At 42.5% G+C, this 17,120-nt stretch overlaps 1 protein-coding gene across 1 annotated transcript in view; it reads left to right on the plus strand.

Moving 5' to 3' along the window:
- The first annotated feature begins 4,626 nt into the window (after positions 1 to 4,626).
- Positions 4,627 to 17,120, plus strand: part of fam135a (family with sequence similarity 135 member A) — a 155,701-nt gene continuing 143,207 nt past the window's right edge. The window contains 1 exon segment of the mRNA XM_052024870.1: positions 4,627 to 5,071. The gene's annotated coding sequence lies outside the window, so the exon portion shown is untranslated.

Genomic DNA, 17,120 nt, shown 5'->3' on the forward strand with positions numbered 1-17,120 from the left:
GCTAGATCCACCTATCACCTGCCTGCTCTTGCTCCACCCCTTCCCTCCATCTTTTTATAATGGCTCTCTCCCCTCTTTCTTTCCAGTCCTGATGAAGGGTCTCGACCCGAATCGTCAACTGTCCATTTCCCTCCATAGATGCTGCCTGACCCACTGAGTTCCTTCAGCTTTTTGTGTGTTCCTCTAGCCTTCTGTTTTGATCTAATACTACCTTGAAAGAAGAGATTGAGAAATGCAGCACTGCAGCAGGGCTTTCAGCACATCGAATCCACGTCAAGCATTAAGCACCCATTTTCACTAATCTTATATTAACCCATTTTATTCTCCACATATTCCCATCCATTCTCCCCAGATTCTACTACACACCTACATACTAGGGGCAACTTACAGTAACCAATTAACCAATGAACCCACACATTTTTTGGGATGTGGGAGGGAACTAGAGAGCCTGGAGGAACCCCACATGGTCACAGGGAGAACATCCAAACACCATCCAGAACTAGAGGTCAGGGTTGAACCCGGGCTGCTGATGCTGTGAGGCAGCAGCTATGCTTGATGTGCCAGTGTACAACTCTCAGAAGCCATGGTTGGACTAATTTTCCTATGGTGTTTTTATGCCATAAATGGATATACATTTGTTTTAAACTATGCATTAATTCTTTAACTGTGATCCATTGTTCGTCTACTATTATTCTTTTAATGTAGCATTCCAATTTACCATAACCTACTCACATCTCATTTCTTAAGAGATTTACTTGAGCTGTGTTGGCTCCTTCTTAGGCAAACTCAGAAAATTTTGAGAGGATTAGTGTGAAGGCGGCATGGCTTTAATGTAATGGGTGGGAAGTTCAAGGGAGATATCAGAGGGAGGTTTTTTACCCAGAGAGTGGTTGGGGCATGGAATGCGCTGCCTGGGGTAGTGGTGGAGGCAGGTACGTTGGTCAAATTCAAGAGATTGTTAGATAAGCATATGGAGGAATTTAAAATAGGGGGATATGTGGGAGGAAGGGATTAGATAGTCTTAGGTGTGGTTTAAAGGTCGGCACAACATTGTGGGCCAAAGGGCCTGTATTGTGCTGTACTCTTCTATGGTTCTATGGTGAACTTTGAAACTGATCAACTAAGTTAGTTCAGAGAGGTTGTTAGCAGGTAAAGGGACATCTGGCAAGTGGGTGGCTTTTAAAATGGAGAGAGGGAGAATTCAGGGCCAACATATTCGTTAGAGTGAAAGGCAAAGCTGGCACTGGCTCACAAGGGATATTGAAGCTCTGGTTGGAAAAGAGAGGCATATACAGGTAGACAGTTGGAATCAAGTAAATCCCTTGAGGAGTATAGGGATGAAGGAGTACACTTAAGAAGGAAATCAGAAGGGCACAAATGGGATATGAGATATCCATGGCAGATAAGGCAAAAAAAAATCCTAAAAAAGAGATTCTATAAGTATATTAAGAGCAAAAGGGTAACCAGGGAGAAAACAGGGCCCCTTAAAGATCAGTGTGGTTGTCTATTTGCGGAGCCACAGGAGACTGGCAAGCTCTTAAATGAATACCTTTCATCTGTATTTATCGTGGATAATGTCATGGAAGCTAGAGTTTGGGAAAGAGAAGAGTGATGTCCTGAAACATATCGACATTATGAAAGAGCAGATGCTGGCAGTCTTGAGGCTTATAAAGGTGCATAAATCCCAAGGACTGACCAAGTGTATCCTATGATGTTGTGGGAAGCAAGGGAAGAAATTGCAGGGGTCCTGGTAGAGACTTTTGTATCTTCCTTAGCCATGGGTGAGGTACTGAAAGACTGGAAGGTGGCTAATTTTGTACCTTTATTTAAGTAGGGCCGCAAGGACAAGTAAGGGAACTACAGGTTGGTGAGCAGAATGTAAGTAATGGGAAAGAGAGGATTCTGAAAGACAGGATCTATCCATATTTGGAAAGGGAAGGACTGATTAGGGGTTGTCAGCATGGCTTTGTGTATTGGAAATAGTATCTCACTAATTTGATTGCATTTTAGAGAGGTAACAAGGAGGATTGATGAGGGCAGGGTGATAGCCGGTATCTGTGTGGACTTTAGCAAGGCATTTGACAAGACCCCACATGGGAGGCTGGTCAGGAAGGTTAGATCACATGGGATCCAGGGTGAGCTAGCCAATTGGATACAAAATTGGCTTGGTTGAAGGAGAAAGAGGCCGGCAGTGGAGGGTTTTATTTTCAGATTGGAGGCCTGTGACCAATGGTGTGCCGCAGGGATCGGCACTGGGTCCACTGTTGTTTGTCATATATATTAACCATTTGGATGAAAATGTACATAGAATGATTAGTAAGTTTGCAGATAACACCAAAATTGGTGGTGTAGAGGACAGTGAAGAAGCTTGTCTAAGTTTACATCAGATCTACATCAACTGGGAAAGTGGGCTGTGGATAACTAAGATAAGGAGAATTTTCTTTACCTTGAGAGTAGTGGATTTTTGATTCTCTATCTAAGAGGGCTGTGGATACCCAGTCACTAAGTACATTCAAGATACACTAAGTACATTTGGATACATTGCTGCCCCCCGACACTGCTGTTTGAGATAGAGTACTGAAAAAGGATTCAGCCCACCCTTTTTTGATTGTAAATTACTGCCTTCAACAAAGGATGTTCTGCTTAATAGCTCTACCTCAATGTATTTGTTTATGCAAACAACACAAAGGAAGCTGCAGACACTACCTTCTACCACTGCGAACATATTCTCCTGATCTACTCCTTCAAAAAGCCTTTTATGTCTTATTGAACACCTTTAAAGAAAACTCTTCCTTTCCAGTCCTGATGAAGGGTCTTGACCTGAAAAGTCGACTGTTTATTTCCCTCCACAGATGCTGCCTGACCTGCTGAGTTCCTCCAGTATTTTGTGTGTGTTGGGACATTCAAGGCAATGGGTTTGTGCAGGAAATTGGGCTTGAGGTTTAAGGTCAACTACAATCTTAGTGAATAGCAAAGCAAGTATGAAGATCCAAATGGCCTACTTCTGCTTATGTTTATGATTAGAGTCATAAAGTAAAACAGCACAGAAACAAGCTCTTTGGCCCATCTCGTCCATACCAAACAAGATGCCAGTCTAAGTGGTCTCATTTGCCTATTTTTGGCCTATATCCCTCTGAACCTTCCCTATTCATATCTTGTCTATGATTATCTTATGTTTATTTATTCATTCTACACTCTAATGCTAGCATTTATGACCCATCTCTAATTGCCCTTGAAGTGGAGGAGGGGTTCCAGGATTTAGATTCTATGACAATGAAGCACCAGTAAATACACTGTTGAAGATGTTTATTGCCTGGCACTTTTTAGTGGCATGAATGTTGCTTGCTACTTATCAACCCATGCAGGCATAGACTGGTTCATTTGCTGAGGAGTTAGCAAGGCAAGTTCAGCTGAATGTTTCGAGGGAAGATCACATTTTAATATGAAGTTAGTTCTAAAGCTCTTAAGATCCTCTGAAAGATGTCACAGCAGGTCAAGAGTTCACTATCATCAGCCCAGTACAGCACAGCCAGAATAAGACAAGATAAATTAAAAAGATAGATTGTGAGAGTAGGAAAGAGGAAAAGTCAGAGCAGAGCCAAGATGCAAGGAGGTGTGAAAGCACAGGCACACAGATTACATTCTTTAAGAAACAACCAAAGGAGACATTGTTCAATTGAATTCATTGTATTTGGTACTTTACTGTATGCCATGTATAATTATAATTGCTATGGTTATTGTTAAGTGTTATTGGTCTCCGTGTTAAGTTTTATTTAGTCATTTTAGTGCACACCAAGAAGATGCTGAACCAGGATATGTACTACAAGTTAGGGAGACAATTTTGTTGCTGCAATAATTGCAGAACAGGATACAAAACCGGATGAGTACAAGACCTACAAGGAGAAGTGATACATTGGAGGAACCAATTGGTCACTTCAGAGATATCAAGTGCAGCTCACAATGAAGTTCAGTAAAGGAAGAGACCACAAGATTGCACAAGTTCATAACTGGTTGAATTATAACTGTAGTTAACAATTTATTTCGTACATGTCTACATCTCTAAATAGTTTAATGGATTGAATGAGTTTATTTCCCTTCTAAATTATAATTTTAAAGTAGTACATTTAACAACCGGTTTCTATAACATGGTATGACTTTGGATACATTGCTGCCCCCCCGACACTGCTGTTTGAGACAGAGTACAGAAACAGGAGTCGGCCCACCCTTCTTTGGTTGGAAATTACTGCCTTCAACAAAGGATGTTCTGCTTAATAGCTCTACCTCCATTTATTTGTTTATGCAAACAACAACACAAAGGAAGCCGCAGACACTACCTTCTGCCACTGGGAACCATAATCTCCTGATTTACTCCTTCAAAAATCCTTTTATTGAACACCTTTAAAGAGAACTCCTGTCTCTTCAAGTAACCGAAATAAATTCTTGAAAAAAACATCTTAATATGTAATTTCTATTCGGTTTTTAAGTTTAAAAAACACACTGACGAGCACGAAGCCTCGGCAGACGAAGCTTCACACGAAGGGAGCACAACACGCTCTGAGCTGGCCTCCAACCCAGAGCGCACCGCCTACCGCCGCGCATGCGCAATCGGCCCAGGGGCCGCGGCACATCTGCCTGCAGCTCTGTGACAGTTGGGATATTTTTCTCTTCACCTCTTCCTCCTCCTCCGTCGGCAACTCCTGTCAAAGCAGCGCGGTTGTCGCTAAGGCGATCGATCTAACCTACGAATGACAAGGGCCTGATGTGGTTGGAATCCGGACCCCTTTCACCTCCACGCCGAGGCCTAGGCGGTGGCTCCTGCTGAGCGGCGGCGGGAGCGCGGCTCGCTGGAGACCGAGCGAAGGCGGCCGTTATATTTTGAACTTGCTTTGAACTGCCGGTGACGTTCCCCTCACAGAGCCGGTTGGGGCAGGGAAGAACGGAACTGGCGCGGATAGAGCTGTGGCCCCGGAGCCCGCGGGCGGCCTGGCACCGCCGCCCGACACAGCTGCCCTACCCGGGCTTAAACCCCGTGCCCGTCTGTTTATTTTCGACGGGTCGTTGGGATTTAGAGGTAAATGTTAGTGGGTTCTCAACATAGCTCTCAACACCCGTCTGCTTCCCGGGCATTGCTGCCAGCTGGTGTAGCCGGTTCTCTTACACATACGTGTATATCTTTGCATCTCTCTGTTATATTCCCATTTAGAAGCATAGAAGGTTAAGAAGGGAAGTGTGGATTTCAACATCATAATGGTTTTGATGGAGTAAATTGAAGAGGTACGGGTTCCAGTGACAAGAGGGTCAGTAATCAAAGGAGACAGACTTAAAGGCAGGCGAACCAGGCAGGTGATAAATATTTTGTGTAGCGAGTTTTTATAATTTAGAGTACAGTGTCAGAACGGACCGTGATTCACTTCCAGACTTCTCGGTATTGCATAGTTGGAGGGAAAACTTTGCAGGGCTCCGAGGAAGAGCAGGAGAGTGCGACTAATTAAATAGCTTTCAAAGGGCCAACACAGGAACATTGGGATGAACGATCACCGATGGTGATCAATATATAGTTCTGTGCTATTTTCTCCTTAGGTTCTCTATCTGCTAAATGTTTATTTGTTTCTCTTTCATGTCTTGCTCCTGGATGCAGCTTAACCCACCACCCCACTGCTCACTGACCTGGTCAAGATCCCTATTATTTTATGCCTTCATTTTAAATTTGCATCCTTGTTTTCAAATCCTTGTAATTTGCAGGGTCTGTAATTTCCTCAGACCTTGTCACCCTTCGAGATGCCCGAACTCTGCTGGTTCAGGACTGCTAATCATTTCTGAATTTTATTGCTTCATGGAACAGAGGGACCTTTGTAACCAAGTCCAACAACACAGGTGAATAAGGTAGTTAAGAAGGCATATGGGATACCCTCCTTCATTCATTGGGGTATAGAATATAATAGAAGGGAGGTTAGTGTATGTGAAATATTAGTTAGGCCACAACTGGAGTACTGTGTGCAGTTCTGGTTGCCGTCTGTAGGAAGGATGTGATTGTACTGGAGGGGTGCTGATGGGAGTTTGGATAGGGTGGGTTTGTTTTTTTTGGGGTGGAGAAAGCTGGGCAGAGACCTGATTGAGGTACACAAAATTTTGAGGGCACAGAGTGGGTAAATAGTGAGAAATCTTTCCCCTTAGTGGAGGCACCAATAATCAGAGGGCACAAGTTTAAGGTCATGGAAAGCAGATTTCGGGAAGACTGAATATTCTTTTTTCAAGCAGTAGGTGGTTGAACTCTGCAATGCACTGCCTGAGTGTAGTGGAAGCTCATAACATTTAAAATGAGCACTTGAAATGCCATGGCTTGGAAGGACCTGGGCCAATAGGTGCTTGATAGCTAGCATGGAAATGGTGGGCCAATGAAACTTTTTCCATGCTATATGACTTAATGACAATGCCTTTAATTACTGCAATTTAGAGCTTTGAGTTTCCTTCCCTGGGCATTTTTCAGATGCTTCTGAAAACCTACATTTTAGATAAGGGTTTGGTCATTTGTCCTAATATCTCCTTAGGAAGCATGATGCTAGGTTTTGTTTAATAACACACCTGTCCCTTGGAATGCTTTGCTGTGTTAAAAGTAGAGTATGCACACTATTAATTTCACACTTGATAACTTTTTTTCTGGGGAGGGAAATTATTTTATTAACAGTAACTTTTATGAATTATTAAAGCTGCATTGTCATGCAGTAATTGTATATTGTACTCTCAAGCTTTTTGTGCTGAAATCCTATAAGCTGACTTTTTTTTATGTGGAAAAGCGGTTCACCCCATACTCACTCTGACACACTGGCTCCCCAATTCCCATGCTTGCTTTGACACACCAGGGCCCTGGTTCCTTCATGCTCCCTCTGACACACACCGGGGCCCTAGATCCCTTGCTCCCTCAATTTACAGGGTTCACTGGGTAATTATTATTCTACTGTGTAATAGCTTAAAAAAAGTGGAAAAAATGTGTGTTAGGGCTTTAATAGGAATAACTTCTAAAAGTCTGGAAAATCTGTTAGTTGGCATTACCAGTGTCCTGAGCGTGCTGGATTAACAGATAGTAGGCTGAGGTGAAACTGAAGAGGGATTTTTTTTTTTTTGAAAAAATGTAACTTTTAAAATTATTAATTGGGACTTAGATCAACAAACTATAGAGGTGACGGATGGAGGAGATTTGGAGTGAATAATAAACCAATTCCAATTTTTAATCTCATTCCTTCTCTGTCCTGCGAGAGACTGGCCAGGAACACACAAGATTAGGTATTGAAAGTGTAATGCGACAACTGATGAGTTGAAGCAGGGGTGGAGTCAAGCAATGTTGTAGAGATGCTGGAGGAACTCAGTGGGTCAGGCAGTATCTGTCGAGGGAAATGGATAGTCAACATTTCAGATCATGGCCCTTCATTTGGACTGAAAGATAGAGGAGAGATAGCCAGTATGAAAAAGGTGATGGGAAGGAGTGGAGCAAGAGCTAGCAAGTGACAGGTGGATCCAGCTGCAGAGGGATTGATAGCCAGATGGAGGAGAAGAGAGTGGAAATAGCAACAGAAGCTGGGAGGTGATAAGTGGAGGTGGCAATGGGCTGAAAAGGATGGAATTTGATGGGAGAGGAAGGTGGAGCATGGAATCAAGTGGGAGAGGTGGGAGGGCAGATTGCAACAGGGGAGGAGGGGAACCATGGGAGGAGTGGGTGGGTTATTGGCAAGTGGAGTGTGGAGGAGGGGAAAAACAGGGTGATTGGGGTTGGGGTGAGTGAAAGAAGAAATGGGTAGATCAAGTGGAGAGAAAAAAGGCACGGGGGGGGGGGGTGGGGTGCAGTTTACCAGAAGTTGCAGAATTCAGTGTTCATGCCATTGTTTTTTTTTGACTACCCAGGTGGAATATGAGGTTTAGCCTCACTCTGGCACCACTCTCCTCTCCGTTCCCATAATGGCGTGTCTGTCCTGGGTCACCTCCAAGGGTGAGGCTAAATGCAAACTAAAGGAATAGCACCTCATATTCTGCCTGATGGCATGAACTTTGAATTCTCCAAATTCCGGTAAACTGCTCCCCCTCTGTCCCTTTTCTCTCTCCTCCTGATCTATGCAGTTCTTCCTACACTCACCCCAGCCCCCATCATTGTTACTTTCCCCTCCTCCACCCACTCTATCTGCCCAACACGTCCCAACTCCTCTTGCTGGTTCCCCTCCCCTGTTCCCATCTGCCCTCCCCACTTCATTCCAAGCTCCACCTTCCTCTCCTCTCAGATTTCACCATTTTCAGCCCTTTGTCACCTCCATCTATCACCTTCCAGTTTCTGTGGCTATTTCCACTCTCCCCTCCATCTGCCTATTAATCCCTCTTCACTCATCTACCTATCGCTTGCTACCTCTTGCTCCACCCCTTCCCTTCACCTTTTTATACCGGTTATCTCCCCTCAATCATTCAGTCCAGATGAAGGGTCATGACCTGATACATCAACTGTCCATTTCCCTCCATGCCTGACTCGCTGAGTTCCTCCAGCGTTTTGTGCATTGCTGCAGATTCCAGCATCTGCAGTCTCTTGTGTCTCCAATGTTGCAGAAATAGTCTGGGTGAGGATGAGGATATGTGGCCTGAAACTTTCCTCGTGGTCGGTTTTAGACAACAGTCAGTTGAGACACAGAATTAATGGCTAGGGAATAATGTATGTGATGGGGACTGAAGACAATGGCTGTGACCTTCCCATTATGTAGTAGGAGGAAATAATTGCCTGTGCTGGATATTGAGCAAACAGTTTGAAGATGGTGATGGCACCAGAAGTGGTGGTGAGGGAGAGCTGGATGCCATCAACATACAAGTGCAAACTCCTGGTGTGTTGATATTGCCGTGGGACAACATGAAGATGATAAATGGGAGGGTGGGAGGGTGCCTTGGAAGGCACCAGAGGTAATAGTAAGGACGTGGGAAGTGCTGGTGATTCGCTGCCTTAAACTGGATAGATGAGAATAGAAGCAGGCTTTTCTCACCAGAATAATGCTGCTTTGATTCTGAAATTATAATCAGAAATGATTCAAAACAGAGAGGGCCCTAACTTTTGCTGATTATCTGAATATGAAGGAAGTTACCAGCTAACTTGACAGTCTAGCCTGTACTCTGCCTTCTTAGCAAAATGCACCAGCAAGAAGTGCACATGTTTAGGGAGAAACCAGCTCACTGGTCACCGCCTTCATAAAGTCATTCAGCATGGAAACAGGCCCTTTGGCTCAATTAATCCATGTCGATTAAGATTCCCATCTATGCTAGACCCACTTGCCTGTGTTTAGACATATTCCTCTAAACCTTTCCTATCCATGTGCCCGTCCAAATGACTTTTAATTGTTGTTAATGCACCTACCTCAACCACTTCCTCTGGCAGCTCATTCCATATACGTACAGTATCACCCTCTGGGTGGAAAAAGTTGCCCCTCGGATTCCTATGAAGTCTCCCCCATCTCACCCTAAACCTATGCCCTCTGGTTCTTGATTCTCCAACCCTGGGAAAAAGACTGTGTGCATTCACCTTATCTATGCCCCTCATGATTTTGTACACCTCTATAATATCCTCTCATTCTCCTGTGCTCCAATGAAAAAAAAAGTCCCAACCTGCTCAACCTCTCTCCATAACTCAGTCCCTTGAGTCCTGGCAACATCCTTGTAAATCTCCTGTGCACTCTTTTCAGCTTAATGGCATCTTTCCAACAGCAGGATGACCAAAACCGAATACAATATTTCAAATGCGGCCTCGTCAACACCCCAGCTTCTATACTTAGTGCCCCGACTCATGATGTTTATGGCTAGAGAAAGTCAAAACTTTAAAAGTTGCCAACAAAATTTAATGTGTAATGTCTTAACAATCTATCATGACAGAGCAGAGATGATATTTTATTCATCAGATCATGCCTAGTTAAAACTTAGCAACAAATCAGCCTGATGAAAAGTTCCAAATAAGAACAGAAAATGTTGAAAATAAGCAGAAATGCTCAGTAGATCAGGCAGCATCTGTGGAGGGAGAAATAGTTAATCATTCAGATCAACGACCCATCATCAGAATTGAAAAATTGCAGTCTGCTTATGTTATCAGCACTGCAGCTTTAATTTTTATAATTGACGGTAGATCCATCCTGGAGGATCTTGGAAAAGCGAAGTCAACTGCAGAGATGAATGCTAACAATCTTATATTTTCAGTTTTTCTTTTGTGCTTGCTTCATCCCAACGTCTCACAGGGAAGCCATTGTTTTTACCCCATCCTTGATGGCTCCCCTGATCACAGACCCGATGTCCCATTTTCCCTGTTCATCCATATCTGGTTCAGAATATCAGTGAGTCAGGGTGTCTGATTGAAAATAGTAATGTATATGAACATTTTAATTTGGGAATTTGTTTTTGTATGTGTAAGTCAGTGTTTAGAAAGTCAATTTTTTTATTGCAATATTGTCATGTTTATGCAATGTTCTCATTACCCTTAACAGAGAGACAACCATCTGCTGCTTAAGTAGCTGCAGTATTTGTGATAGTGCTACAACAGTGATTTTAGAAGGAAAAGTTGAGAATGTTTGTAGAGAAAGGAAGATAAATACCTCAAGGTCAGAAGTAAAAATTGAAAATGCCCAGCAGGGTCAACTGCATCTGTTTAGCCGAAGGGAATGGGGTGATGGAAGTGTGGGGAGGTATGGAAAAGAGAAAGAGAGAGAAAGAAAGTGTTAATGTTGATGGTCGGTCATCAGGCCAAAATGTAATCTTTTATTTCTCTCTCCATTTCTACTGAGTATTTCATGCATTTTCTATTTTGATTTCAGATTTCCACCATCTGTTTTTTTTTTGCTCTTTGATGTGAGTGTTTATATGGAGGAGTAACTGATAAATGTCTCCAGTCTTGTGAAATGCTTTCTAAATGTCCACTTATTCCCAGTTCAGTTGTTGCTTGATTGGTAACACTCTTGCCTCTGAGTTAAGGTCGAAGCTCCACTCCAGAGACTTAAGCAAATAACACTGGAACATTTGACTAGTATAGCAGTTACTGTGATACCATCTGTCAGAAAAGGTGTTAAACTGAGGCTTCCAGGTGCCTCTTGGGTGGGTGTAAAAGATCCCATGAGACCACTCTAACAGAAAGCAGTGGAATTATTCCTGGAGCCATAGCCAATAGCTATCCCTCCGTCAACAACTCTCAGAAACAAATTATCAGTTCATCATCTTGCTGTTTTGGGACCATCCTGTGTGACAATTGGCTGCTGCATTTCATATTTCACAAAGTGACTATACTTTAAATGAAGTAGCCATAACTGGATTTAGATTTATTAAGAAAAGGCAATTCTGCCTCTCAATGCAAAGATGTGCTTTTAAGTTGTTGCATTCATTACAGAAATTAGAATTATAGTACTCACTTGAGCTTGTGTGTAATGCTTAATTAACTCACAAGTTTGATTGAGACTAGCAGTTTGAATATTTGTTATTCATTATTATATTCTGTAACCTGCATAACTGTTTTATTTTTGGTTCTTTTTTGGAAGTATCAATAAATTGTCATAGATGAAGCAAAGATTAGATTAGCATTCTTAAACAAAGCATGCTTCGCCTTACAAGTAAATATTTCTATATGCAAGCTGGTGTTTTTGGCGCTTAGCTGAAACTTAGCATCAAACTGAAATGGAGATGTGAACAGATTGCACAAAGCAGAATTTGAAACCAGAATTTATTTCTTCATTAGTTTACACTGAGAGATAAAAAGTAAAACTGTAAACTTATTAAAATTCTTCAATCTTGACATATGTGAATATCATCATACATTTTGTTTGCATTATATTTGAAATCACATATGATATATAAAGTTATTTTGCTTAGCTGTGCCTATTGAATAGCATTCTGTTGATGAGGATGGGACAAATTCACATTGTCACCATTCCATTATATTGCCTGGGATTACATGAACACATAAGGCATGAAAAATTTGGCTGAATCAATTCATGCTGATGTTTATGCTCCACCTATGCCTCCTTCCGGTTTTTCCTCATCTATTACTGTGAACTTCTTTTCCCACCTTACAATTGTCTAATCTTCTCTTAAATGCAACGCACAAAGTTCTGGAGGAACTCAGCAGGTCAGGCAGCACCTATGAAGAGAAATGGACAGTCGACGTTTCGGGTTGAGACCAGTGCATCTGGACTTACTTGCTGCTTCCCCTCCCTCATGTTTCATATTCTCATTTCTTTTTGGAAAATAAGTTTCTCTTAGGTTCCTCAGTTGACTTCAGCTTATTAACTGCCTCTAGTTTTGATTTTTCCCGCAAGTGGAAACATTCTCTCTGTATCTATTTCTAAACTGTTCTTAATTTTTAAAAACTCCATTAGACCACCCTTTATCCTTTTCTCAAGGGAAATGATACCCCATTCGTTGATCCTTTCCTGAAATGTGTATGCTTGCATTTTTAGTACTGCCCTTGGAAATTATCACTATAGCTTCTCCATTGCCTTCATATCCTTCTTACAAAGTGGTATCAGAACTGTTAAGCAGTGCTGCAGGGGTGGTCAAATGAAAGTTTGACACAGTTTAACAGAATTTTCCAACTTTTCAATTATGCCCTTCTAGAAATAACTACTAATGTTGGTTTGCTTTCCTTATGGCTTTGTTAACTTGAAGTGCCACTTTTAGTGATCGATGTATTTGGTACACTAAGGCTGCTGTATTCCTCTACTTTATCTAGACTTGTACCTTCCAAGAATTGTGACGTACCTATTCTTCCTGTCAAAATACACTAACTCATGTTCATCCCCTCCCACATTTAATATCATCCACAAATTTAGAAATTGTACTCTTGATTCCACAATCTAAATTGTTAAATTATTAACACTGCTCAACTGTTTCCATAAACCTTTATACCATCTCTCAGCTTTATTGAAGCCCAGCAAACAATCCATTCTCCCACTTTTCCCTTGACTCTGCATTTTCTGTCCTTAGAGTATTATGAGGAAACCTGTCAAAGGCCTTTTGAAAATTTAGATAATTTATATCTACTGATTTATCACAGTCTACGTTCTGTGTTACCTCTTCAAAAAAAAATTCAGTATGGTTGGTTAAGTAAGACCTTCCCTTTAGAAATCCTTGCTGACCGTTCATTATTATATTTTTAAAATTTGTTTCTAGATGTTCTATTTCCTTAAATAGGGATTATGTTATTTTCCCCAAGGTGATTTTAAGCTGTCTGATCCATAATTCCCTAGCAGGTTCTATTCCCTTAAAGGTATTTTGCAGGCTATCTGTCAGTCTTCTGATATGACATTTGTTTTAATGAATTATTATATATGCATCATAATGTTTCTGCTGTCTCTTCCCAAGATCCCCTTCAAACTAATGGATGTTTATCTTCAAACTCTATACAGATCTGTATCCTTTACTGATTCTATTCTCATCCCAATCTTTTTTGTATTGCTAATTAATTTTAATCTGCTTTGAAAATTTAATTTTGTAGTTCTTCTTGCCTTCCTATTTGTTTTTTTTAAACTCCTCTCCCTATACTTTCATAATGTACGCCTACTTCCTAACATTCACTTATTCCTTTATGCTTTTATTTATCCATTGTCTCTCAGTGCTTAATTTGTTCGTTTCAGTGGGATATGTTTTTTTTGTCTTGTACTCTGTTGAACACCATTTTAAGTATTTCCCATTGTTATGTGGCTGGCACAGTGGCGCAGTTAGTTCATTCCCAAACTCCGGTAAAGTTTGCACGTTCTCCTTGCAACTGCATGGGTTTCCTTCCACATCCCAAAGATGTGTGGGTTGATTGGTTAGTTGCCCGCTATAAGTTGCCCCTAGTGTGTAGGTGAGTAGTAGAATCTGGGGGAAATTGATAGGAAAATAGGTAGATTCTTAATGGTAGAACTGGTGGGTTAAAGTGCCAGTTTCTGTGCTGTATGGCTCTATGACTCTACTTTTGCCAATATTATTGCCCATTTTATATTTCAAAGTTCTATCCTCAATTCCTCAAAACTAGCTTTACTCCAATCTGCTGAGCTGATTTTCATCATAGTTTTGTCTTAATATTAACTGATATTATAGTCACCATTGCATAGCTGTTTACATACTTTTACTTATTTTATCTGCTCTGGTTCATTGCAGTGCTATATCAAATCATGATTTCTCCCTCATTGGTCTTTTTGTTTATTGAGTTAGCAAGGAATTTTGTGCATTTCATAGCAACTTGAAACGAAGTTCTCAAATTTTCTATGACTTTTGTATACAAGGCAAACATTGGCATTATTTTTCCATAATTTTTTGGCTGATAAATGCATTTTATTTACCAAACCGAATTTTCCTTTGGGATTTTCTCTAGTGATCTCCCTCATTGATCCATTGCATTCAATCCAGAAAAGGCACTCCGAGACTGCTGTTGGATAGGGAGTGCCAGGATTTGGATCCAACAACATTGAAACTGATGTATTTTTATGCCAGGATAATGTACCCTTTGCAGTTGAACCTTTTGGTAGAATCAGAGTTAGATTTATTATCACTGACATATGACGTGAAATTTGTTGTTTTGCGGCAGTAGTAAAGTGCAAAGACATTAAAAATCTATAAATTACTAAAATAAATAAATAGTGCAAAAAAGGAATGAGGTGGTTGTTCATGGATCATTCAGAAATCTGGTGGCAGAGAGGAAGAAGCTGTTCCTGAATTGTTGAGTATTGTTCTGCTCCTGTACCTCCCCCATGATGGTAGTAATGAGAAGAGGGCATGTCTCGCCTGGTGAGGGTCCTTAATGATAGATGCCTCTGCCTTCAGGCACCGCCTCTAGAAGAAGTCCTTGATGGTGGGGAGGGTTGTGTCCGTGATGGAGATGGCTGAGTCTATAACCCTCTGCAGCCTCTTGTGATCCTGTGCATTAGAGGCTCCATACTAGGCTGTGATGCAACCAGTCAGGTTGCTCTCCACCCTACATCTTCGTAAGAGTCTTTGGTGACATACCAAATCTCCTCAAACTCCTAACGAAGTAGAGCCACTGGCATGCCACCTTCGTGATTGCAACAGTGTGTTGGGCCCAGAATAGATCCTCTGAGATGTTGACGCCCAGGAACTTGGGCTGACCCCTCGTGAGGACTGGTGTGTGTTCTTCCGACTTCCATAGAACCATAGAACCATACAGCACAAAACAGGCCCTTCGGCCCACCGTGTCGTGCCGTCCATCAGACCACCCTCACACTACCTAACCCCTTCCTCCTGCATATCCCTCTATCTCACGTTCCTCCATATGCCTATCCAACAAGCTCTTGAACCTGTTCAATGTATCTGCCTCCACCACCACCCCAGGCAGTGCATTCCATGCACCAACCACTCTCTGGGTGAAAAACGTCCCTCTGACATCTCCCCTGAACCTCCCACCCATAACCTTAAAGCCATGACCTCTCGTCTTGAGCATTGGTGCCCTGGGAAGGAGGCGCTGACTGTCTACTCTATCTATTCCTCTCAATATTTTATATACCTCTATCATGTCTCCTCTCATCCTCCTCCTTTCCAGTGAATAAAGCCCTAGCACCTTAAGCCTCTCCTCATATTCAATACCCTCCAATCCAGGCAGCATCCTGGTAAATCTCCTCTGCACCCTCTCCAATGCCTCCACATCCTTCCTATCATGAGGCGACCAGAACTGAACACAGTACTCTAAATGTGGCCTAACTAGAGTTTTGTAAAGCTGCATCGTAACCTCGCGGCTCTTAAACTCAATCCCGCGACTTATGAAAGCCAACATCCCATTGGCCTTCTTAACTGCTCTTTCCACCTGTGAGGCTACTTTCAACGAACTGTGAATATGAACCCCCAGATCCCTCTGCTCCTCCACACTGCCAAGTACCTTGCCGTTTACCCTGTACTCTGCCCTGGAGTTTGTCCTTCCAAAGTGTACCACCTCACACTTCTCTGGATTGAACTCCATCTGCCACTTGTCAGCCCAGCTCTGCATCCTATCAATATCCCTCTGTAAGCTCCGACAGCCCTCCACACTATCCACAACACCGCCTATCTTAGTGTCATCCGCAAACTTACTAACCCAGCCCTCCACCCCCTCATCTAAGTCATCTATAAATATCACAAAAATCTATAAATATCCCCTTCCTGAAGTCCACAATCAGTCCCTTGGTCTTGCTGACATTGAGTGCGAGGTTGTTGTTGCAACGCCACTCAAACAGCTGATCTACCTCACTCCTGTAAGCCTCCTCATTGCCATATGAGATTCTGCCAACAACTGTGGTGTCATTGGTGAATTTATAAATGGTGTTTGAGCTGTGCTTAGCCACATAGTCATGAGCGTAGAGAGAGTAAAGCAGTGGGCTAAGCACACATCGTTGAGGTCCCCCTGTGTTGATAGCGAGGAGATGTTACTACTGATCCACACTGACTGTGGTCTCCTTATAAGGAGACGAGGAACCAGTTGCAGAGGGAGGTACAGAGGCCCAGGTTTTGAAGCTTGGTTATTAGTACCAAGGGAATGATGGTGTTGAATGCTGAGATGTAATCGATAAACAGTAGCCTGATATATGTCTTGCGGTTTTCTATGTGCTGCAAAGCAGAGTGGACAGCCAGTGAGATTGCATCTGCTGTGGACCTGTTAAGACGGTAGGCAAATTGCAGTGGGTCCAGTTCCTTGCTCAGGCAGGAGTTAATTCTAGCCATAACCAACCTCGAACCACTTCATCACAGCAGATGTGAGTGCTACTAGGCATTAGTTGCTGAGGCAGCTCACCTTGGGCACTGGAATGATTGCTGCCCTTTTGAAGCAGGTGGGAAGCCCAGACTGCAGCAGTGAAAGGTCGAAGATGTCCTTGAACACTCCAGCCAGTTGGTCGGAACAGGTTTTCAGTACTCGGCCAGATACACCGTTGGGGCCTGATGCCTTCTGAGGGTTCACCCTCTTGATGTTCAGACATTGGCCTCCAGGACGGAAATCACAGGGTCGTCAGATGCTGTGGTGATTCACACAGGTTATTCGTTGTTCGTAGTGTTATTCTCCCTTTCAAAGCATGTGTAAAAGACGTTGAGCTCGTCTGGGAGTGAAGCAGCACTGCCATTTATGCTGTTAGGTTTTGCCTTGTAGGAAGTAATGACATGCAAAC

The sequence above is a fragment of the Pristis pectinata genome, chromosome 10 (assembly GCF_009764475.1).
Source record: "Pristis pectinata isolate sPriPec2 chromosome 10, sPriPec2.1.pri, whole genome shotgun sequence".
NCBI lineage: Eukaryota > Metazoa > Chordata > Chondrichthyes > Rhinopristiformes > Pristidae > Pristis > Pristis pectinata.